We start from the raw sequence: 26,997 nt of genomic DNA, 5'->3' as shown, positions 1-26,997 counted from the left end.
GCAAGTGACAAACGTCAACTGTCGAATAATATTAACTGTTCTATAGTGCGGCAAGTTCTTCCGTATTATTCGAGTGTGTGGGATCCTCTCCAGGTCGGCTTAATGGAAGACATCGAAGCAATTCAACACGTATTACGAAAATGCTCCGTTAACTTACATGGAAATTCTGGTAGGCAAGTCGACGTCCTTTACGCGAAACACTGTTGAGAAAGTTCAGAAAACTGACAATAATAGCTGACTACACAACGATTCTACTGGCACCAGTGTGTGTTTCTTTTTAAGTGCACAAAGACAAGGTAAGAGGAATTAGGGCTGGTACAGTGACACACAGACTGTCGTTTTTCCCTCGCTCATATCCGAATGGAAGAGGAAAGGGAATGACTAGCGATGGTACAAAGCAACCTCCGCATTGCAAGGTATAAAGGCTTGCAAAGTATGTATGTAGATGTAAACTGAAACTGACTTCCTATGAATATTGGTCTGCTTCGTGAATAAAGTAGCCACTAAATACGAACTGTTCCGAAGTTACTGGAGTTTTATTTCAATAACTTTCTCGACCATTGTTTTCGTGACACCGTTACTTTGTGTTAATCGAAAGAAAATGTTTTAAGATGACTTACCTTTCTTTATTTCGTGAAATACCCTCTAATTGGGCAACATATCACAAAAGCACATAGCGGCTATACATAATTATGATACACGGCAGCATGAGCGTCGATAAACACTACAATGAAACCGCTTATTGCCCTACAGCAGGTCTGAAAATTTTAAAAGTTCTTACTACGTCTACCTATTCAAGTCGTGGTAGTACTCGTAAAACCGTGACCTCTTACAGGGTGGACAGGTTTCTCCATCAAATTTTTCAGAATATTTTTACTGCAAAGAATTTTTTTTTACTGCAAAGAATTTTTTTTTACAAAACACGTTAGAACATTTAAATGAATGACTTAGACAATCATCTGTTCAATTTTTCAGTAATTTTTATGGTGTCACTGATTATAAAGAATTCTTCAACTCGTCGGCCAGTACTCTCCACGAGCAATGCTGTCGCTTCAGGGTGACAGATTCCATTCCTCCTGAACACGTGGAATAAGCTCGTCTCTGTTCCATGGACGAGGTTCTTTGAAGACTGCATCCCGTACTACGCCCTACAAGTGCGCTGTAGGGTTTAGGTCTGGACTGCTTCCAGGTCTCTTTTTCTTAGGGTTGTCAATTGTCATTCCAGGAACCATCAGACATTATCGCTTCACAAAATGCCTGATCGACAACATTTTCTTCTGCCGGCTTGGGTTTTTGTAGGTTGGTTATCAGTATGTTCTCCTCGTAATTGTCTATGAATAAAACCTTTTACAGTTGTCTTTCCTTTTGTTCTTTTGCCTTTGCTCGTAGTAATCTTAGAAATTCAGACGTTTGGCACCTGCCCTAATACTGACGCCAATTTTATCCTTTACCATTTTTTTGTTTTGTGTGAGCTATTTTGGTTGTCCCAGTCTGTTCCTGTCACCAACATTACTATCACCTTTATCAACCCAAAACTAACAGTCTGTGGATCAGCAGTTTCGATGTATAACATTTCACCGATTCCTAGGCATTGTATCTGAGAACGAACATCTTCACGTTTCGATCCCGTTTTTAATGACAACCTTAAAAAAGACAAAAAACACAAATAATCACAGAGCACTAAACAAAGTAAAAAATTAATTTGAATAACAAATGTGTAAATCCATTAAACTGAAGAAAATTAGGCTTTTACAAAACTTTTTAATCAAAAATTAGAGATAATCTTAATTATTTTTCTGTTCTTTCATTAGGTGGAAACATAAGAATACGAGAAAATATTACCGAGTGATAAATTTTCATTAACTTTCCCGGTACAGGTGTCCTAAAAAGAAAATAATTTGCTTTTAAGAAGTGCACCATCACAACAACACTTTCCAGCAGCAGACAGACTACTATTGTAATGTGTTCACTACACTTCATCAAATTATACTCGCATATGGTTCATACATCCAGCCACATCTGTATATGTAAAGTAGTACTAACTCCACACAGCATCTGTTAATAAGAAAACGAGAGAAACTTTCTGTCCGCCCTATAGTATGTCAGCTGTAGTTGAAGCATGTGTTACGCAGTTTCTCATCATGCAAACATTAGGAACCGAGTACACTGGGAACGTACCATTCATTTCCCGTCTCCTCTTGTTATACATAACGTGTCCACTTGCTCCCCACTTAGATTTCATTCCTAGAAGAAACTGGCAATGTAGCATAAGCAAAGATGTTATCTGCTGATATATTATCCGCCTTGCTTAAGTGACTTCTTGTGAACACGGTCTTAGTTCTCAATGAAGTAGCTGATATTTATAAAGTGATATAAAGCAGTGCAAAGTAACTGGGTGCAAATTAGCACTTCACATTGCGGAAGGTTTTTACAATTGTTAAAAATTTATAGGTCCTACAATACATATGCAACACACAGAAGTGTCTAAAATTCGCAGTTCTTCCAAAAGGATCTTAAACCGGAAACAAAGCGTCAAAAAAGTGGCCATCTAGTCCTGTATCATAGTACGTCGGATCTATTGTCCTGAAACATTTCAGCCACAAGTCGCTTTCAAAAGCTATCGACAATTATTAAAAATATTAAAGACCTTTTCCACTATCCTTGGAGAGAAAATACTGTCGACCACGCACCCTTTAATATTTTACGGTAAAAAATTAGCCAAATGCGAGTAGGACTCGCGCGCTGAAGGTTCAGTACAGACTTAATTGTGTACGTAGACAGTTGAAACATTCCAGGAACCGAACGTAGATGATTTTTGTCTGTTGCCTGTTACCGACATTCATACTAGCAGGGTGTCGGTCCCATTGATTCCAAAACTTTCGAGAATGTTTTAATTTCACGTTGAGGTCGGGAAACAAATGACGAAATAAATATCCTGCATCAAGGGAAACTACCACACAGGTTTTAATGAATGAGTTTGTATCAAAATATGCGACGAAAATGACGGTAACGTATAGCTCAAGGGACCACAGAACTTCGTATGTGACATAATTTTCAACTTGATACTTCTACCCGCTCTGAATATAGGGTTTTGAACAGTGAGACAGACAGATAGATAACAACACATGATCTTGTAAGTATTCCGTTTTTACCGGTTAAAGTACGGAAACCTAAAACTTCACAAATCCACGAACATCCGATTTCAACACCTTCACTCAGCTTCCTACAGTTCGGTAGATTATGGGGGAAGGCAGAGGTGTTACCGGAGGACCTCTGGTTGCGAGATAAAAAGAGCATACTCATCTACAAAGCGGCTACGGTAAAACATTCCCCTGTTTGGAAGCAAAACAAAAGCATGCGGCCGACCGCGAAATCGCACCTACTTTCCACTACCAAATTGGGGCCGCTTGTTGTTATACGCCATTACAAAACCAATTACGTGTCATAATAATTGTTTTTGCGGGCTGCTCGTCGCCGCCTCGTTTATGGGGTCGCTGCGAACTGACGGCCATTAAATGGGGGCGCGGAGCCGGTGCCCCGGCCAGGGCAGAAGCGTCACCAGCACTACTGGAAACTTCTTTTTTTACCCAATATCCAGCTGGCACGCTCCGTGTTTGCAAAATTCCCGATTCGCTCCACTTACGACATCAGCTGTCGTTTTTAAATCCCGGACTCACTTAATAATGCATAAGTGGCGTCGAACATAAACTTGTTATTTCAGCGACTGGAACATTTGGAAATTACTCTCTTTTCTGCTATTTTTCCAGAGTTCACATTTCGCACTAGTTCTGCTACACTGCACTGTAGTACCCTGTGGTGCCCTATGGGATATATATAGTGTTTCAGAAAGTGTAGTTAACAATTAATTACATACTAATATGGTGAATGGCTCTGAGCACTATGGGACTTAACTGCTGTGGTCATCAGTCGCCTAGAACTTAGAACTACTTAAACCTAACTAACCTAAGGACATCACACACATCCATGCCCGAGGCAGGATTAGAACCTGCGACCGTAGCGGTCACGCGGTTCCAGACTGTAGCGCCTAGAACCGCACGGCCACCCCGGCCGGCCTAATATGGTGAATCCTGAGTAAAAAGAGTTCACGTAAATATGTTCCAAATTTTCTGTGAAGCTACAGCAGCTTGCTTTGATGTTAAGGAAAGTGTCAATAGTGCATAGAGCATTTATTAAATTTATATTTGTAACAGGTAATCTAATAATTTTTGCCTACTTTGAATACGTTTCATAAGAACCTACACCGATTTTGTGCAGTTTCAACTCCCTTCGCAATAATAAAAGCCTGTCCCAAAAGTACTTGCAGAGTTCCAAGAAATTATGACAGACTACAGTAATCAGCGAGCTCCTATGCTTTATAATAAACATATCCTTTATGCACGAGATGTCAGAGTAAATTATTCTGGTGTTTTCCGTTTCTCTTGGTACTATACAGGTTTACTAACGGCGCACATAGTCCTACCTCATGTGTTTTTAAAACGTGCATAGTAGTTTCGATAGGGTCAAACGGAGAACACAAAGCCATTGTAATACAAGAGTAACAATTCAACCTTACTGTAGCGACCGGCATCTCACCGTCTTACAGCACTGCCGGTTAGCGATAATTTAGTGTGTAAGTAAAACTTCAGAAAAAAATATTAGACGCCTCTTTTTTTTAAGATAGAACATGATGCAGTACTTTGTGAAAGAAAGTTCTTGCCAGCTCCTATGCAAAAATAATAAAGTAAAATAAAGTAAAAACAAAGGTTTCAAGAAATTTTGAAGGAAAAAAATTTAGAAAAAATTTTTTTTTTCCTTTAAGCTGTTGACAAAACTCTGAAATGTTTTGAGAGAAAAAAATACGAACATTCAGAAAGTTTATAGATGCACGCGATACATATTTTAAATCGTGAAAACTTAAAAAGTATTCCGAGATAAAAAAAATACAGTAAGAGGTGTGAAACTGTTCCATCTGTGTAACGAAAAATGTTGTTGTTGCTGAGTTTGTGTTTTGTTGTATCTTGTAGAAATTTCCAGCGAGAAAGTTGATAAGAAAACCATTGTATTACGTACGAACGCATTTTATTTGAAAGAGACTCGATGCGAGTAGTTTCGGGGTGGCCGCCCGGAATTTTGTTCCGTCCGCCCGCCTTGACACGACCGAGAATAGTCTCTACCTCCAAAAATTTTTTTAAATTGTTTATTTTCAGCTCTTACTGACCCTTCGTCGCTGCGCCCATCTTTCAAATCGCCGACATACACAGTAGAAAAGTAACTGTAGGTACTTTCAAGATACTACTTCCGCTGAGGTCGAGCAGTAGACATATGTGCGTATGGTTCTGTGAAAGCCAAGTTTTATCTCAGTACACTTCAAGGCTATTTTCCTCAGTAAGCAATAGATGCATTGTACAAAAAACTTCGCTATTGCAGCTGCAGTATTTCTGGATTTCATTAAAATTTTTGTCCACCATTACACTTTCGGAATCAAAAACTAAGTGAGCGGAGAATAAGAACGCAGATCTCTGAGCTTTTCACGCTAATCACCAAGTATTTTCTAGCCGTCGGAACCTCTCATCGGTGGTGGTAAGTTTCTACGTTCAAACTTTTTTGTCTAAATCGTCTAATTCCGTAGATGGTTCAAATGGCTGTAAGCACTACGGGACTTAACAGCGGAGGTCAACAGTCCCCTAGAACTTAGAACTACTTAAACCTAACTAACCTATCACACACATCCATGCCCGAGGCAGGATTCCAACCTGCGACCGTAGCAGCAGAGCCTAGAACCGCTCGGCCACAGCGGCCAGCATTCCGTAGATTTCCGTTTTCATTCCTATCCCTTTCTTGGCGAATCAAAACACATGCTCACATCTAGGGATTGTGCCGACGTCACTGCACTGTTGGCTCTGAACACCATGGGACTTAACATCTATGGTCATCAGTCCCCTAGAACTTAGAACTACTTAAACCTAACTAACCTAAGTACAGCACACAAAACCCAGTCATCACGAGGCAGAAAAAATTCCTGACCCCGCCGGGAATCGAACCCGGGAACCCGGGCGCGGGAAGCGAGAACGCTACCGCACGACCACGATCTGCGGACCAGTGCACTCTTAATATGGTATACAGTCGATTCTGAAACACTTCAAGATACACTTGCCATTTTATGAACTTGAGCCAAATTTATATTATTCCTGATTTCTTCATATCAGATAAAAAACTTAGGTATATTCGATACGACAACTTTATATGGTTTTTGAATGTGTTTTCGTCCTCTATGCAGGCTCTTGCTTCTGCATTTCGAACACTACCAAACACACGTGAATGCACCGTTCCAAGGAAGACTGAAATCGTACGTGAACATACGGTATTGAGACGGCGCTAGACTGCTGCACTGCTAGCGGAGTACAAAAAAAGGTATGAGGCGGGCGAATCACAGCGCTTAGCGAGCCTGTCAACTGCAGGCAGCGGGCGTGAAGTAGAGGTGTCGAACTTCGTGACGCCCGCTTTAGTGCTAATATGGCAAGCTAACGTCAGATGAAAGCTTTTCCATTACTGACACTATAGCTCAATCTGCTGTATAGTTGACAGAAATGTAAGTACTTCAGATTTGTGTAACCCTTTAAGTAATGGGGGAGACAAAATTAAAATCGACCTGTGGCAGTGTAATTGCTCAACTTCTTGAGCTATCGGATATTCTGTCGGATTTCGACAACGTGAGTCGTTATCTTCATCACATGCTGCCTGAGACTAACACCCGACAGAATACCCGACTCCCTAAAATATCAACAGATCACCGGGAAAGCCTGAAGTATTGCAATATAATGATTTAGTCTACATTACATTTGCAATCTAATCCGACTTCAGACAGAAAATTTCTCAGTTAAAACATTATTAATATGACGGAAATCTGAAATAGCTGTTCATCAGGTTAATTTCTTTACTAATCAATGGTTGATGATAACCTAAGTAGGGGATGCAGATTTTTCCGTAATGGCGTATGTAAAGCACCCGTGCTGAGCTATGAATTATTCTGCAATATTTATGTCAGTGTTTACACTACAAAGAAGCTATTTCATGTTCGCTAACATTTACGATTAATTACTAAGGCGTAAAAGTACTAAATGGAAATCAGTATCGATTGGGTTCATACTCTTCAGCGACTACGTATGCTGCTATTCAAGATGAGTCGTATAAATCATCCATATAAAAATTTAATCATAACATTACCCATGTTATCTCATCAGATTCGTCTTCACTTTAAGGAACTTCACTGAAAATCCAACACTCATATTGCGTGCCCGTCCCAGCAGTAGATCGCTAATTGTCATGACGCACACAGCAGCCACAGTGTTTGTTTGTTTCTCACCATTACATAGATATTGGAACAAGTGTTCAGAAGTGCATCAGCTTTCAAAACGTAGCGAACCCCCTCATGTTAGACACTGCTTTGGATTGTTCAAGAGAGTATTGAACAACAAGACCAAAGGCAGGAGTACCCTTTCCTCTGAATTTCATTGCGCTGTCTTTATACAGTAGTTTGCGCAATACATGAGTACAAGGTTAGTTGTATTGCGTGTATTTCACCAGCTAATGTGGCTAGAGACCACGGCCATTGCACTAGCTGTCCATTACATCTAGAAGCTGCCGACATTGTACACCAGTTACACAATACCCCAAGTAGCGAATGTCGCATTTTTAAAAACGGAAAGAAGGGTTAAGTGTGAAGTCTAGTTCGAACTTCATATTACGATAAAGTCAGCACATCTTTAAGTAAGTTCCTGGGAAATCTACATCTACGTAAAGCCAATAAACGAATCGAAACATTCCTTAGTCTCCCATGGAAATGTCTGGTGTTGAAACTGACAACAACAAAGTGAGAAATACTAAATTCTGCATGAAAATTCATTCGCATGTAAGACTACTCACAAAGTAATGTGAGCCAGAAGTTACGAATCGACGCGGAACAGATTCCTTTAGTAAACGATATTGGTTGAAAATCAATCGGGCAGCAGTTGGTCCTTTGTGACTGCTGATAACGTTGGTCACTCTTCTCTAAAATAAAAAAAACCGGATGCACCGGGTCATTATATCTTACAGAGTCATTATATCTTATATACTTTGCTCAAGGAATCTAGAGCACATTCTATGCAGCAACATTATGCCAGTTCTGGAGGAAAGGTAGCTTCTCCTAAAGTATTAAAATGATTTAGGAAACATTACTCGTGTGAAATACAACCTGTTTTCACACATAATTTTTGGAGGAATGGTTAACCCAGGAGAAAAGCAAGTACAGTATTCCAACGTTTCCGAACGACTACTTAAAGATGTCAGCTGGTAAATAATTAGACTATCATACAGATTAGCTTGAAAAATATGTGAGTCACCCACAGAACTTTGATAAAACGCATTGCATAAATTTAAAGGCGAAGATTAAAGAGAAAAAACTATTACCCACTTCGTAATGATTGACCTCTGACTTTGAGCTCATATTCTGGTCCCATTGCATGACGAACATCGATGTGTTATACCTTGCCGGAATTGTGGAAATGTCCACTTTTATTTGCTGTTTGAATATTACATTTTAGTCCAAAAGGGGGCAGCATACACGGTAATATTTAAGAGAAACCGTGCTTTTTCAACCATTTCTGGCGAGTGTCAAATTTGAGGAGTCATATAAGTCAGACCGGAATTAGGACAAAAATTTCCTTTGCATAGTTTAATTAAAGATACAATCATCTTCAACTTCCAGACGAATTGTCGTTGCTTTTCAATTAATTTGTACAAATAATAGTGGGCGTAGATTGCTAGGATATTTGCTAATGGTGACACATAGTAACAAGATGAAAAGTGTAAATGCAAGCTCTGTTGTTACCTGTCACAGATTTTGTGTTTTTATGCAGGTAATACTATATAAAGCGCTAATATCCTTAATTTATTTGCTTTTGCGTTTCTATGCGGTGTGTTCGCTTGTGCTATGTTGCCGGACCTCTGAACAGTATTTCCACTTGTTCAAACTAATTTCGGGCTTGCAGCCGATCGTCGTTCAATACTTCGCACGATATTTCAACTGGGCACCTGCCAGTCTGCGACGGCTCACCTGAAGATGGCTGGCAGGTGCCCAGTTGAAATATCGTGCGAAGTATTGAACGACGACCGGCTGCAAGCCCGAAATTTGTTTGAACAGTCAATTCGCCGGGAAAATTTTAAAATTCACAGTATTTCCACTTCATTGTTCATTGTTGCAGTGTTTACATCGCAGCTTCCCGTCAGGTAGCAAACAATCATGCTGCCATTCGTTGTTGCATATTCGTGTGAGACAGTGCTCTCAACATAATTAGTTGCCTTGTACTTATATGAAGTAGAAGAAGCTCATTACCAGTACCTGGGAAACTGGAACTGTTAAATGATGATGATAGTTACGTGAAACCAGGCATGATTTACGGAGTTGCGAAAAGTCTATGGCGATCAGTACGCACGCGTGCTTTGAGGCCGGAAAAAAAAGAAAAAAAAAAAAAACAGGGCGAGGGCAGTTTCGTATCACGGCCAGTAAAGATAACTTCTGAACGTCTCGGTATTAGTGAAAGTACAGTAAAGCCTAAGACGACGGAGTGGTGTAAACTCGTCGAATACAAACTTCCGTCGCCTGCCAGAACCATGTTTAGTGATACTAGACACATTCTCTCGAAATTCGCTTTAGTGTCATAAGAAGAAAAATCCATGACTTCTATGTGGAAAAGCAGTTTCCAACAATGGCTGCCGATTTGAAAAAGTTAAAAACTGAAATGGAAGATTTTCCAGACTTGGGTGAAACAACCCTTTGGCGTGCTATTCAAAATTGAACTTCAGATACAAAAAGATAAAAAAACCTGTGCTGATGGAAAATAACCAAGTTCTTGTGGGAAATATGACACTCGTGCAACACAGAATGGACTATTTACTACACTGATGAGACTTGCTGTTGTGCAAATCATTCCAGAGAGTTTGATTGACAGGAACAAAAAATGCCTTGTGCATAAAAGAATGTATTCTATTATCACAGAGGAAGTGTTAAAGAATGGAATGGTTGGAAAGGAGTAATTCAGTCAGCGTCCTGTTCTACAATAATGATTATAATGTACCGCAGAGGAAACGAAGAGGGGGGGGGGGGATAGTTGCTTGCTTATGTTTTATTGGGCAAAAAGGGGACACATATTATCAATCTGAAATGAATACCAGACGGTAAGAAGAGTGGGTTAGGAGTGTTCTAGAAAAATTACGAAACAGATCTGCAATTGTTTTAGATCAGGCTCCACATCACACGATGATAATTCCAGTATCACGAAATCCATCTACGAAATGGAGAAAGGAGTTTTATTATTGAATGGATGGAAAGCAATAATGTAGAGCTTCCATGTAATGCCACATCGTTTAAGGGATTTACTAAAGCTGACCTACTGGAACACGCGCGACCGCACTTCGGGGTGCAGGAATATCTTCTGAAACGTATATTGCGATCAATGGAGAAGGAAATTAAACTTCTGAGTTTGCCTGTAGGCACTGCGTATTGGACGCCAGTGAACTTACGTGCACATTTATCAAGAACAAGGTAGAAAAAGAGGACAAGAATTTTAAAATAAATATTTTACAGCCGTGTCGCTCCGCTCTGGAAAGTGTCCCTGAAAGTGTCTGGAAGAATTCAGCGAGTCATGTACACAAACTTGAAATTATTTATGCACAAAGAACCCATTGTCTTGACATAGCAATAGAACCGTTGTTGATCCAAGTAGACGACTGAAATAACAGCAGCGAGATCTGGGCCAGAAGCGAAAGCGATTAAGGTAGGTTTTATTTCAGTCGTCATTCTTTACGGGAAAGTTTACTCGAACTAATCGACTTTTCCATTTACTGTTGAAATATGATAAACAAATGTTCATTTCTTGTGAGCTGCTTGCATATCGAGCATTTGTTTGCAATTTCCCATGTTACTTCCCTCTACTCGCAACAAAAACTGAACAAGGCAATGTTGTACCGGTATGCGACTACGAAGCAGCCGTTCATCAATTATGAACAGGTGTTCGAGGCGCATTACAATAGTGGCCCCTTGTGGTGTGATAACTACGCTCCACCACAGCCTCCCGTATATCGCAGCTACTAACACTATTGCTTTACAAACTCTTAACTAACAAACACGAGGAGCACTCATTAGTAAAGACACATGATGTAACCAAAAAAAGTTGAAGCTTAACGCCCGTGCCTTTCCGATTGCAATAACTACAACGTAAGTTCAATCGCAATTTGTTGCCTTTGACACTATATCGATAAAGCGAGTAATCACAAAATAACGTAAATCCGCCAATAAACAGAACAAAGTTGTCTCTTTAAACTGTGCAAAGGAAATTTTTCTCCTAATTACAATCTGATATTTATGAGTCCTTAAAATTAACACTCGCCGGAAAAAAACACTGTCTTTCTTAAACGTTACCGCGTAAGTTGCCCGCATACATTAATTAAAAGCAGATATTTGCACGAGTGCGGAAAGGGATAACATATCGACGTTCGTACTGCAATTGACCAGAATATAAACTCAACGACAGGGTTCCATCACACCCAGTGAAACTTATATGAAATAGAATATCTACTGTTCTCACCATAAATAAACAATTTATTTGATAGGTTGAGCAGCACTTGCAAATAGTTCACCAACGACACTTTCCGCGGAGCGCCCCATTCTGCTGTCTCACGATGTCTAATGACTACTGAGGTCGCTCATATGGAGTACCGGGCAGTAGGTGCCCAGCATAATGCACCTAACATGAATGGCGTTTGATCACACAGTGTAACTTATCCATTAGTTATGTTGTGAAATGCACACATGAATTCAGCTTTGGTGATTTCATTTTCATCACTGTCGTCTTCCTATAGCAAAAATTCTGGAGATTATGTGATGCTTTCTGTGACAGTACCAGCTTACAACGATTTCTTGCGTGCTTCTGATTATCTAAAGCTACGACTTCCTGAATGGAGTAACAGTTTGCATATACCAATACAACCATCTTTTTTTTAATAATGTCGAGCAGTCAGTAAGAATTAGCCAGATCTGGTTTCCTTTCTTCTCCAGATAGTTCATATTTCGACGTTATCTAAAACAGAAACAGTGCTATCGGCACAGAACGGCACAACACGAGAAAAACACGCCGTAATGAGTAAAACATAAAACGTACAAAAAGAAGAAGTAGCTAATACGTAACATAATTATTAAAGAAAAACATACAAAACTTTGGCCCCTCTGACGTGGCGGCGATAGCGTTTCAATAGCGTTACTAGAGACGAGTGTATGCATTTTATACAAAGTCCATTCTCACCGGTTATTGCATATATTACTTAAATTCTAGTAATGATGCGAATATTCGGTATATTTACAAATTTTTTTCGGTAACGTACTTATTTGAAAACGAAATCTTACATTGTAGCGTGAATCTGCAATGAGGTTTCTGAATGTTTGTGGAGAAATGGCGGCCCATCCTTCCTGGAGAGTCTAAAACAGGAAAGGTACAGTTTGGCTACGATAACTTGACGACTGCACCGGCGTTGCTAGAACCTGAGGAAATCGGCACCACTTCAAAGCTATTCATTTGTCTGCTAGTGTCAAGCTGCGCTAGACGCGGAGTATTACGAAAGGCATGTTTTATTAGCTAATAGCTTCTGTAAGCATTTGCTGAGGTGTTTGCATTAAAACAAAATCTGATTGAAATTTACTTTTTCAAGTCATTGTGGCAAGATTATTTCGGTAACTTCCTGCATGTACTTCTGGCAGAAGTGCATATATTCTCAAAAGCCAAAGCAGTGTCCACTGTTGTTCCGTTATTATAAATGAATAAAAAACGTGACCAAACATTAAACTAAAAAGATAGAAAAATGATAGAAGAATACGTAGTGATGTTCACACAGGGACTCGAAACTGGGAATCCGATCTGGCACACAGTTTTAGTCTGTCAGGAAATTTAATGCAAGAATCTGTTTTCCCTAATCTGCGAATTTCTTGAAATTTACGAAATTGTCGGATGTCGAGGGAGGGTGGAGAGGGTGGGGGGTGCTTTACAGATACGATGCTTTCTATATTCCACCCAATTCTCTGACTGTATGAATAATTCCCCATAACACAGAAGGAAGTGCGGCAGAGTGCCTAATAAATATAATTTCAGGATTAGGACATTAGAGTGTTTGCGAGACAGCCGAATTAACTGCAACGACTCACTTGTCACTAAGGAAGACTGAACTGTTGGGTAAAAAAGAAAAGAAACTAGCCGTAAAAGTGTATGTCATGGATAAAATCGCTGAGCGGAGGCCATAAAACAGTCCGTTTACCGCCCTAGAACCTCTATCTAAATCCGATAGAATTGGCATGGGCCAAAATAAAATATAATTTTAGGGAGAACAATGTCATTGTGACACGTCGAAAGAAACGCTGCGGAAACTCGATAATACACATACTACACAGGACTGGCAAGGTTACTGCAGGTAAATGCAGCAGCTGGAGCAGGAGAACTGGAGACGAGATCGAAGAATGGAAATGGTCATCTATTAAGTTATCATCAATATCATCCCTCGAGCTATGCTGATGATGATGATCTTGAACAAACAAAAAAGATAGCGATCTTTAGTGAACACTATTTTGACAATTCTTTCAGACACAGTTAATTACATTTTGCGAACATTACTGCTGTGGTGTGTTTAACAAATGGAATGTGCAAACAGTTTTTGACTTTCGATTCATAGTTTCATAAGTTGTACAGTCATTTACTTTCATTTTTCATTATTTGCAATAATCAAATAATACGTAAGTTGTAGGTAAAACTCTGGAGCATGAATACGTCAACAAAGTAGGTGCTGTCCGCTCCGAGGAAAATGTCACTTAAGAAGGCGATATTTCCGCGCGTGCCGCCTCCGATTTCGTGTTAAGCGCGAAACGCGGGTAGTGGTGCCAGCACTGCTGCCAGCAGCCAACGCTGCCTTACCCTCTCCGCTCCTCTCCCCACGGCAGCCGTATTGCGGGGACATGGTCGTACCCGACAGCCACCGTGCCAATCGTCAACTTACCGTGAACAAACAGTAGTGATGTTGGAAGCCGGGTCTGGCTCGAATTCGATGTTCCATTTCACCTCAAATGTGCTCCATTGGGGTTCAGATGGGTCTCCTCGCAGTAAAGTTCAGTAATGTTACTGTCCACAAACCATTGCCTCAGAGATGATGCTTTATGACAGGGTGCGTTGTCAGGCTGATACAGTCTTCGCCTCTGAATTCCATAAAAAATGTTCACATACTGCCACATTGATACTTCTCTAAAGCGCAATTAAGCGACCATATTCTACCCCCAGATCGTAACACCATTTCCTTTCGCACTTTACTGTTGGCACTATAAATGACGTCAGATAACGGTCTGCAGGCATTCGCTAAGGCCAAACCTTTCCATCGGATTACCACAAGGTACTGCGTAATTCATCAGTCCAAATCACCTGTTTCCAGTGGCGTTGCTGTTTACCCTACCTTAAGTGTCGCTTAGCATTGACTACACAAATGGATGGCTCATGAAGAGCTGCACTACCATTATACACCATTTTACTAAATTCGTACGCAAGTCACGACACTAATTAAACTGCTTGTAGTACTTTGGAACCCACGAGTGACTTTTTCTGCTGACGTATGATGTCTTGCATTCACCCTTCGCTGTGGTAGACGGTCCCTGTTCGGCAGTCCTTGACGTCAGCCCGGTCTTGGTTTCGCTGTGACTGTTCCTTCCTTTCTGCTATTACTGCTTCTCCACTGACTGTGTACCTTTTATCCGGGGGGCCCGCCTCTCCTGCCACCTAGAGGCCAGTTCCCTAGTACAAAGGTATGTCCACATGCTTCTGATCAAACAGTATAGATCAAAGAATCTTTTGTTCCTATCTATAAGGGCAAAATACCTATCACTTGGTAGAAAATATGACCTATAATGAGGAATTTGTGATCTGCATATTAACGGGCGATCAGATTTTGCCAACAAGGAAATCATCCGCCAGTTGTTTTTACGCCCAGTGCAAAGATCAGACCAGATTATCATATTCGCAATCTCACCCTCGTTGAGTGAACTGTAATGTGTAAAGACGTATTTGAGAATGCGTGAAGATATCTCTGCTGCGCCTCTCCTGGCAAGATTATTATGTGAAACACATGTAAAGCAGTGTTACTAACAATTTTGTACACAGGCGGAAGAAGAAGTTTCCAATAACCAAGAAGGAGTTGTGCGAGATAAACGAAAGTTGGTAGGCGTGTTTCTACTTCTGAAAACATGACGCCTGTTTAGATATCGCCCCGTCGCTTAGGAGTGATACAAATTAGGTTTGCTTTGGATAAGCGCTGACAGTCGTGAGTGTTACCCTTGAGATTAGACATGTTGCTTTGGCGTGCTCGAGGACTGTCAACAATCGAGCACTTCGGGTCGTAACACCTTCGAGCCAGACCCGGCTTCCAACATCACTACTGTTTGTTCACGGTAAGTTGACGATTGGCACGGTGGCTGTCGGGTACGACCGTGTCCCCGCAATACGGCTGCCGTGGGGAGAGGAGCGGAGAGGGTAAGGCAGCGTCGGCTGCTGGCAGCAGTGCTGGCACCACTACCCGCGTTTCGCGCTTAACACGAAATCGGAGGCGGCACGCGCGGAAATATCGCCTTCTTAAGTGACATTTTCCTCGGAGCGGACAGCACCTACTTTGTTGACGTATTCATGCTCCAGAGTTTTACCTACAACTTATGTATTATTTGATTATTGCAAATAATGAAAAATGAAAGTAAATGACTGTACAACTTATGAAACTACGAATCGAAAGTCAAAAACTGTTTGCACATTGCATTTGTAAAACACAGCACAGCAGAAATGTTCACAAAATGCAATTAACTGTGTCTGAAAGAATTGTCAAAATAATGTTCACTAAAGATCGCTATCTTTTTTGTTGGTTCCAGATCATCATCATCAGCACAGCTTGAGGGCATGATATTGATGACAGCTTAATAGATGACCATATCCATTATTCCATCTCGTGTCCAATTCTATTGCTCCAGCTGCTGCATTTACCTGCAGTAACCTTGCCAGCCCCGTGCAGTAAGTGAAAGGAAACCTCTATTATCGAGATTCCGCAGTCTTTCTTTCGACGTGTCACACTGACATTGTTCTCCCGGGAATTATATTTTATTTTGGCCCATGTCAATTCTATCTGATTTAGACCGCACTTCTAGGGCAGTAAACGGACTATTTTATGGCCTCCACTCTCAGCAATTTTATCCATGACGAATACTTAATAATACGGCTAGTTTCTTTTCTTTTTTACACAACAGTTCAGTCTTCCTTACTGAGTCGTTCCAGTTCATTTGGCTGTCTCGCAAACACTCTAATATCGTAATCCGGAAATTATATTTTTTAGGTATTCTGCCGAATTTCCTTCTGTGGCATGGAGAATTATTCATAGTCACAGAATTGTGTGGAATATAGAAACCATCATATCTGCAAAGCCCCCCCCCCCCCCAACATCCTCCCTCGACATCCGACAATTTACTAAATTTCAAGAAATTTGCAAATTAGTGATAACAGTTTCTTGCATAAAATTTCCTAACAGACTAAAACTGTGTGCCAGATAGTATTCCAAGTTCAGAGTCTCGGTGTAAACATTAATATGTAGTTTAATGTTTGGTTACAATTTTTATTCATTAATAACACCGCAATAACGGTGGTTTTTGAGACTAAGTGCAATTCTGCCACAAGTACTTGCAGGAAGTTGACCGAAATAATCTGGCCACAGTGACTTGAAAAAGTAAATTTCAATCAGATTTTGTTTTAATGCAAACACCTCAGCAAATGCTTACAGAAGCTATTAGCTAATAAAGCATGCCTTTCGTAATACTCCGCGTCTAGCGCAGCTTGACACTAGCAGACAAATGAATAGCTTTGAAGTGGTGCCGATTTCCTCAGGTTCTAGCAACGCCGGTGCAGTCGTCAAGTTATCGTAGCCAAACTGTACCTTTCCTGTTTTCGACTCTCCAGGAAGGATGGGCCACCGTTCCTCCACAGACATTCAGAAATCTTGTTGCAGATTCAAGCTACAACTTAAGATTTCGTTTATAAATAAGTACATTACCGAAAAACATTGTAAATATACCGAATATTCGCATCATCACTAGATTTTATGTAAAATATGCAATAACCGGTGAGTATGGACTTTTATACAGATACATACACTCGTCTCTAGTGACGCTATTGAAACGCTATCGCCGCCACGTCAGAGGGGCCAAAGTTTTGTATGTTTTCTTTAATAATTATGTTACGTATTAGCTACTTCTTCTTTTTGTACGTTTTATGTTTTACTCATTATGGCGGCGTGTTTTTCTCGTGTTGTGCCGTTCTGTGCCGATAAAGCTGTTTCTTTTTTAGATAACGCCGAAATATGAACTAACTGGTGAAGAAAGGACGCCAGACCTGGCTTATTCTTCCCACTGCGAAAATCATCCTGACTGCTCGAAATTGATTAAAAAAAAGATGATTGTATTGCTATATGAGACCGTGTCCAAGTATGCAAACTGTGTCAAGTATGAAGGAAGTCGTAGATTTAGACAATCAGAAGCACACAATAAATCGTTGTAACCTGGTACTGCCGGCCTGAGTGGCCGAGCGGTTCTAGGCGCTACAGTCTGGAACCGCGCGACCGCTATGGTCACACATTCGAATCCTGCATTGGGCATGGATGTGTGTGATGTCCTTAGGTTAGTTAGGTTTAAGTAGTTCTAAGTTCTAGGGGACTGATGACCTCAGAGGTTAAGTCCCATAGTGCTCAGAGCCATTTGAGCCATTTTTAACCTGGTACTGTCACAGAAAACATTACGTAATCTCCAGCATGTTTTGCTAAAGGAAGACGACAGTGATGAAAATGAAATCACAAAAGCTGAATTGATGTGTGCATTTCACAACATAACTAATGGATTAAGTGACACTGGGTAATCAAACGTATTTCGTATTGGGTGCATTATGTTGTAACTTCACTGGTTCATATGGGACCGCGCTAATAGCGACGCGACGCGACTGGGACGCGACACGCGCCTGCGCCAGGTCTCGCGGCGTTGTGGTTGGGGCACAGTTTCTCGGGCCGGGCGAGTACTGCGGGATGGGTGAGGCGGGAAGCGGAAAGGCAGTCCTATCGTATTTTCACTTTGGCATGGCACATATTGGCAGTGAAAGTATCGCCCATCCGAAAAAAACGGCCTTACTGTACGTTGAATTTTCTTATCACTGAGTAATGTTTCGCTTATCGCCGTTTCAGTTTTCGTTAGTACATAATAGTTTTCAGTTACGTATGTGTATACAGTTCTTTTGTTTTGTTTATTCTTTTGTCAACAAAGCACAGTTCAATAACTGGTCAGCCATTAGCCACCGGGATTACATCTTCTGCCTCCACAATGTTTTCAGATCGTAAGACGGGACAGACGATTCATCGTGAAGGTAGTGAATAAGGAAGCAAGGAATAATGTAAAATCACGTCATTTAGAAGCAAGGCAGGAATGTAAAACAAGGTTCTCTACTTGTTGCCTGTAATGCTGACGTATCTCTATGATCTGTTGCAAAAAATCGAAAAGGCGTAATTTCCACAGATATAACCCCTTTGTGCATCTAGAAAAAATCGTCCAAGGAATGAAGTACGTAAGTTTCACTATCGTAACTTGGATATGGATGTAATAAGAGACATTATAATGCGTGCATGTGGATATTACATTTCCACTGCAAGCTAGAATCAGTCGAAATGCTGTTACAAATACCAATGTTTTAATTGGCTCGCCGTGTTGAGAAAACGTATTTCAAATGTTGCATACACATTATCAGCATTAATAAACTAATTATACAACAGGCTATACAAATGAAAAATATGTTCGGTATTATTGCGAAGGTAGGAGTATAATGAAAGAGTGTGGTGATTAGATACATTTAATTTGTTGAAATGTATTGTTGACAAAGGTAGCTCTACGTTCATCTCCCGCTCGCAAGGCACACATGGCTAGCTTCTGCATTCCTTTTGCGCAATTATGCTCGGCCGCTGACAATGCACTGACCATTGCGTTGTGCGACAGATTAGTTGTTTATTTTTCTCAGTAACAACTATTTTACTAGCGAATCACATATTGTCAGTTTGGCAAGCCGTAGGTGAGTAACCAGCATCTGGCATATCATTTTCACCTGAAGGGAATGGTCTTCATTATTTTAATACTGCTCATATCAGGAGAAGGAATAAAATCCTTTGGTAAGTTTCCATTCCAGTCGTTCGGTGCAAAAAAATACGATGGGTTACCGGGATTCCACCAAAATTCCAACAGAATTGGCAATTTATTTTTGTGTGAACTGCTAATCTTTTCTCAATCGAAGAAGCATCACCAGTTATGAGTAACGGCCACATATCTCTTGTTGACAGGATTAATTGTATTTCGTTTGCCAAAACACAGTGTAATTTGCACAAACTCATCTCACAGCAGCTATTGCGACAGAATTCTGAAACAGAGTGCCTCATTAAACAAGTAATAGACAATCAAAGAGCTCAATAGCTTACGAAAAAACTCATACTGTCGGTTTGCAGTAACATAAGAGAAGAAATGTCACGTTTATTTTCATACTACGAAACTTGTTTCACTGGCTGTCGATAACGCTCAAAAATTGCAGTGACTGGAGTGAAAAAAATAAAAAGGAAAGTATATCTACGGGTATATCGCCATGGATAAGAAAGTTCCGTGTGTTTACGATCTGGCAAAATACTCTCCTCCTTGTGTACAAGCATACGCCAAACTCTCGTTTCGATGTCTAGGGCGCTTTAGGAGATATGAGAGATGTTACCGGCCGTTGTAGCCGAGCGGTTCTAGGCGCTACGGTCGCAGGTTCGAATCGTGCCTCGGGCATGGATGTGTGTGATGTCCTTAGGTTAGTTAGGTTTAAGTAGTTCTAAGTTCTAGGGGACTGTTAAGTCCCATAGTGCTCAGAGCCATTTGAACCATTTGATATGACTGATGATGTGAATATTTAATTCATGCGGGCGTCAGATCGGTACTGAGCGGGCTACATAGGATCGATTTTCTCGAGATCGGAGGCAGATAGAGACTTCCTCCCAAGTCTAAAGAAAAACTCAACATGTTGGCTAAATTCCATACGCAGCAACATATGGTATAATACGCACCAAACGCAAACTCATAACGACCTCTATTTTTCATTGCAAACTTTTCGAATTTTGTGTAGCGTCTTACTAAACTGTGTACACCACAATAAGTATAACAATTAGTGAGATTATGGGCACTTCGCCACGAAGCTGTCAAATAACGCTACAAGCAAGGTAAAAATGAAGTATTTTAACTGAATAGTTTCTCTAAAATCGTTTGAGGAAGATTACAGTGTGCGCGCGATTCGTTGCTGTCAGCCCCGAGCGTCGCCAACCGGCGCGTGCAAAGTACGTGTACGCGTCTCAATATGCGTTGGACCCGCGCGACTCGTGCGGAACGTGCGCGTTGCTCTGTAGTGTCGTGTCACGTCACACTTGCTACACGCGTCTCAATTTGCGCTTTCTCTTAGACATCGTGACATAGCAGAATGGGGCGCTCCGCGGAACTCACGGACTTAGAACTTGGTCAGGTGTCACTTGTGTTATACGTGTGCATGCGGGATTTCCAAACTCCTAAACATCCCTTGGTCCACTGTTTCCGATGTGATGGTGTACTGGAAACGTGAAGGGACACGTACAGCACAAAATCGTACAAGCCGACCACGTCTGTTAACTGACAGAGACTGCCGGCAGTATTGGGTCTTAATGTGGAATAGGCAGACATCTATCCAGACCATCATACAGGAATTCCAAACTGCATCAGGATCCACTGCAAGTACTAAGACAGGCGGAAGGTGAGAAAACTTGGATTTCATGGTCGAGCGGCTGCTCATAAGCCACACATAACGCCGGTAAATGCCAAACGACGCCTTGCTAGGTGTAAGGAGCGTAAACATTGGACGATTGAACAGTGGAAAAACGTTATGTGGAGTGACGAATCACGGTACACAACCCGATGGCAGGGCGTGGATATGGCGAATGCCGGGTGAACATCATCTGCCAGCGTGTGTAGTGCCAACAGTAAAATTCGGAGGCGGTGGTGTTATGGTGTGGCTGTGTTTTTCGTGTAGGCGGCGTGCACCCCTTGTTGTTTCGCGTGGCACAATCACAGCACAGGCCTACATCAATGTTTCAAGCACCTTCTTGCTTCCCACTGTTGAAAGAGCAATTGGTTGGAATGGTGGCCTGTGGCTGAGTGGTTATGCAACAATAACATCTCTTTAATGGGCTGGCCTGCACAGAGTCCTGACTTGAATCCTATAGAACGCCTTTGAGATGTTTTGGACCGTCGACTGCGTGCCAGGCCTCACCCACCGACATCGATACTTCTCCTCAGTGCTGCACTCCGTGAAGAATGAGCTGCCATTCCCCACGAAACCTTCCAGCACCTGATTGATCGTATGCCTGCGAGAGTGGAAGCCATCATCATGGCTAAGGCTGGGCCAACACCATATTGAATTCCCGCTTTGCCGATAGAGAGCGCCACGAACTTGTAGGTCTTTTTCAACCAGGTGACCGGATATTTTTGATCACATAGTGTATAACAGCGTTGCTGCCAGACGAAACTTGCTCTTTCTCTGTATTCTGACAGCAAAATTGCCACCAAAATGCCTGCCGCTTCCATATCCACTGGAACAAGTTGTTGCTAAACTTTCGGACGCCGAGTACTGTTCCGTAGGATTTTAATGCTGAGATAGGGATATATGAAAAGCTATCTGTCTATACCCGAATCCCGCTCCAGCTACTGCCGGGTCTAGGTGCTGACGAGTCCTCTCCATTTGGCTCGTCGGTTTATATAATCATCCGTTTGAATCATCCACGGCCATATTTGCAAAAATCAAAACACTAACAGAAGAAAATGGTTTGCTTTTTGACTCAGTTAACTACTTACGGCGCGGATAACACTAAATTATGTGTAAACAATTCAGTATTCCTATATTACAAGTGACAAACGATGATCTTATTAAAGCAAACCGTAACTGCCTTGTAATTAACAATTACGTCATATACGTCCTTAAGGCTTTGTCAGTATATATCGATGGCATCATTATAAAAACATTCGATTGTTCAGCTCATCTACAAACACAGGGAAACTGAAAGAACGTTTATTATTTGTAAGTGTAGAGTACAATAGCCTTCTTCATGTCTCAAAGAGATGACTGTCTCTTTTACTCGCTTTAGGCCATTTACTGGACTACTGGACCGCTGTATGGTTGTAATATTTGTTGAAAGGGGAAGATGAATTCTGAGAGGAATATGATACTTAAGATCCAAAATTCTAACGTATTTCGATAACTCTGAAGGGTCGACTTTTTATTGTAAATGGGAAGGGATTTCAGAAGCTTATTTTTACTTCGTACACAACGTAAAGTTAAGAGTTTCAAGAAGCAAGTTTCGCACCGCAAAGTAAATGCATGCACTATTATAGAATTACACAGAGTAATGTGAGGTCACCTTCAGAACAATTGCATGACAAATTATTGGGTGGCAAAAGGGAATCCTTATTAAGAAATGTATCCGATAGCGAGAAAACCCTTTTTTACGCCTAAGCTGAACAGTTTTTAAAGAGAAACCTTCACTACTTGCAAGATCGCTATGGTATTTCTTTATGACTCTTTACATAGGAAGCTCGCCATATTATCCGTAGAAGGCGCATATTTGTTTACATGGGAAGAGCTCTCCAAATTGTCCGACGTTGTTGTTATTTCAGATTGTAATGACAATGATGCCTCATATGTCGATTACTACTGTCTTCGAGAAATACTTGAAAATCTGCCAAACGACAAGGACACATGAAATGAAAAAAATTGGGCGTTTTTTTTAAATGCTACAGAAACGAACTCAAAAATTAAAACAAAAAATTTGCAGTCGGCTAGATGATTTATGTGCCTAACACAGAAATCGTATGGCCTTTGATTTGAGAAAGGCTGAGTTAATGACCAAGCTGAACTTCGTGCAAAATTGTTTGCATTTTAACCCGTTTCTAAATACAGGGTGTCCGGAAAGTCTTTCCTGATTACATAAATTGATAACTCAAGCTAGAAGTAAGATACAAATATGAAACTTGTGTCCAATTATTTACAAACTATCAAAGTTTTTTTCACAAATGAATAAACTTCCACATGAGCACCCTTGGTAGCACGTAGCACATCTAGGCGATATTCAGTTTCCGTCCACACATTAGCCATCACTGGAGGGATCGATTCAACGACTGTGGTTATCCGTTGCCGCAGGGTTTCAAGATCGGGTACACGTGTTTGGTAGACCTCGTCCTTGGCATAACCCCATAAAAATTAGTCTAATGGGGTTATGTCAGGATAGCATCGAGGCCAAACCGTTGGCCCATCACGACCAATCCATCGCCCAGGAAAGGTCATATCGAGATAGGCACGGATGTCCAAACCCCAATGAGGCGGTGCACCGTCTTGCTAAAACAAGACATCAGGGTGATACTGAAGCAGCTGAGGAACAGCATACAGTTGCAACATGTCCAGATACACTGCAGATGTGATGGTAGCCTCAGCGAAGAAGAATGGACCGATAATTCGATCGTGCAATAGCGCGCACCAAACATTCACCTTTGGACTGCCTCTGGTGCACTCCATGACATCGCCAGGGGGTTGTGAACCCCAAATGCGCACATTATGGCGATTCACTTCTCCACTGACCAAAAAGGTCGCTTCGTCGGAAAAGGCAATTCGTCTGAGATAACCATCATGTTTCTCAATACGTGATAGCATTTCGACCGCACAGTCATATCGACGTGTACTGTCATTGGGCAATAATGGAAGTGGAAGTTTACTGATGTGTGAAAAAGACTTTGATAGTTTGTAAACAATTAGACACCAATTTCATGTTTGTATCTTACTTCTAGACTGAGTTATCAATTTATGTAATCAGGGAAAGACTTTTCGGGCAACCTGTACTACTAAATGACCCAAATTGATGGCCACAGGAAAATACATGTAGCAACATTAAAATCAAGTGTAAATTAATTATTCGTTTATAATATTGTCTTTATTTTCTTTAATTTAAATTAAAAGCAAAGTTTTGATTTGTAATTTTTATTTACCCTGACAACAACTAAAAAATTAGACTTTTCAAATTTTTTCGAGTTACTTTATCTTTCATGCCTTCTCTTTGCTGACGACAGTGCCTCAAGAAAACAGAAGAGAAAAAACAATTGCCTGTTGGAGCTAAATTCCTTTGTTTTAAACCTAACAGCTACTAGCATAACACGAAAAGGGCGTGAGGAAAATGGAAAGATCACACACGACGGCGGCAGATTGTTTATTCAGCCTAATCGCAAGCCCCCCCTTCCCCTCCCCCAGTGCTGCGCCAACGTTCCGCAACGCTCGCCTGTGGGGGGGTTTTAAACTGCCTCTGAGCGCCCTGCCATTTCCGGGCACGTAGTCTACTTTATACCACTGCAGTATTTAGTAGCCTGTGCTGGGTCTCCGTGGCCTTTCCACCTACAGCGCGGTCCTCCCACTCACCCATGTAACACAGATAACACAACGCAAGAACTGTAAACAGGCACGGAGCGCTGAACGTGCTTAAAACGGATGTTACGTGTTTAATAATGTGACAACCATAATGAAGGCAAACCGTTTCGGGGGCAGACAAATCGTAAAACTCAAACAGCATACTGTTTTCAAGTCGTCTGTGAGTGACGGGTCTATAATAATCCGCTGACAGCGGTCGATACACACTCCGATTCTTTGTTGATTGTGACCCTGAAGGAGCGCCATACTGCAAACGCAGCAACAATATGTCCACCAACTCATCGATCGAATTTCCACCGAGTGCTACGATTGTTACGTCATATTTAAGGAAGAGTAATACATTGTGGCATAAACTGAGGTCAGACGGTTAACAAGGCTTGAATTAAGTATTTTCTACTGCGGAATCTTAGATTAACTATTAACCAGTGGAGTGTGGCCTCTCAGACAGCGAGATGAATTTCGAACTCTCTCTACACCGTCAGTTCTGGCGGAATGATTCTCTACCCCTCCTACTCTCCTCAAATCGCCAACCCTACAATGTTTTGTTCTCGGCTACATAGTATCGCCTTCTTTATTTGTTGTTGCCACGAGTTATTGACATGTGTTGGGGTTTCCTAGACCCGGCCTCGTGAACTATGTACTACACGCGCAAACGAAGTTGACACTCGGCGCGGTGGTTGATGGGAGCGACCGTAAAGGCATTTCCCGTTTACAGTCGCTCCCATCAGCCAACGCGCTGAGTGTCAACTTTGTTTGCGCGAATAATACCTGTTTTCTTCTTTACAGTAAAAATCTTATTAGCAAGGAAGCGTCAGTTTGAACGATCCAAAGTTTGTTGCAATTGATAGTCGATAAATGGAGTAAGATGTCAGTGATGTAGGACAATAAATAGACGATTTCGTAATAGCCAGGGAAAGGGGGGCATCAAGAAGCAGAACTTCAGGAGAATGGTGATGAGACTTTCCTGTTTCTCCAATAAAATATCTGAAGTGTTGGTTAAAATTAAATGTGTTCCGAGTGGCTATAATCAAAAATGTAGATCCCAACATTGCTATCCCAGATTTTCAGACTTTCTTTTTGAGCTTATCGAGAGGCATTTTTATGTGTAACTCCAAATTCTGGAATTTTTTTGTGATAGTTTGCTTGCCATAGAGGTACTATAATTTTTCAGAATGTAATACTATTTAAAAATGCACGAAAGTACTGGTATGTGACTTATGTGATAAAAAGTAATATACTTTAGGCTTTAGTTAGTGTAATAAAATCAGCGATGAGAACTGAAACCGACGAGTACTTAAACAACGCTTAAGTACAAGGGGCATTCAACAGTAATGAAGCACATTTTTGTCACTGTCAATTTGTATAAAACGATGCAGAATTTGTTGTGAGACATCGCTGAAAATTCCCGATTCTCCCCCTATAGTTTCACGGAAATCTGGTAAGTGGAACCGCTATACGTAGCCTCAAGCATGGCGCCCGTAAAGGAGTGCACTCCAAGCAGAGAACTGCCATTGAGCTCCTTTGGGAGAAACCGGAGTATCGTAGGTATTCATAACTCGGCCGCACACAGCTGACTCCTACAACGTTGTAACGCGCGGACACTTTCATTCGAAGTGATCAACGGATAAAAATCCAACACCTCGCTAAACAATTGGGCCTCTTACGTTGGCAGTGTCGAACTGCTGATTCACTCGTCCACCAACTGGGACACTCAATGGTGTGTGACGGCTGGGTTCCTCATTGCCAACAGAAACCCATAAAGAGCAACGAAGCACCATCTGCACGGAATTGCTTCCGTGTTACGAGGCTGAGGGCGAAACTTTTTTGTCGTACATCGTCACAGACGATGAGCAGACGATGAAACATGGTTTCATCATTTCCAACCCGAAAGGAAAGGGCAATTCATGGATGAAGAGGGCAATCCATGGATGGCGCTATACCACCTCTCCTCCGAAAAAATTGTTCAAAGCCGCACCTACAGCCGGTAGAGTCAACACCCTACAGGAGCTCGCTAAATATCATTGGATCGTTCTTCCTCGTCCACCCTAAAGGCCGGATTTCGCTCGCACCTTGAGACTCCGCGAGAAGCAATACGTGGATGTAGGAAAGGTTACTGAGGCAGCAAGACGTTGGCTCCCACGTCGACCACAGTAGAGTTGTACCAAGCTAGCATTCAGGCCCTCCCAGTAAGATGGCGTAAGGGCGTCGCAATGAACGGAGATAACATTGTAAAATTGTGTTTTGAAGCCAAAAGAATGGGGAATAATATGCTGCTTTCCGAAAAAAAATTGGTTGCATTACTTATTGTTTTAATTGCAAAAATAAATGTTTTATAAATTAAATTAAAAATTTCAAATGA

This window comes from Schistocerca piceifrons, chromosome 4 (assembly GCF_021461385.2).
Source record: "Schistocerca piceifrons isolate TAMUIC-IGC-003096 chromosome 4, iqSchPice1.1, whole genome shotgun sequence".
Taxonomy (NCBI): Eukaryota; Metazoa; Arthropoda; class Insecta; order Orthoptera; family Acrididae; genus Schistocerca; species Schistocerca piceifrons.
This window is presented reverse-complemented; position numbering follows the sequence as displayed.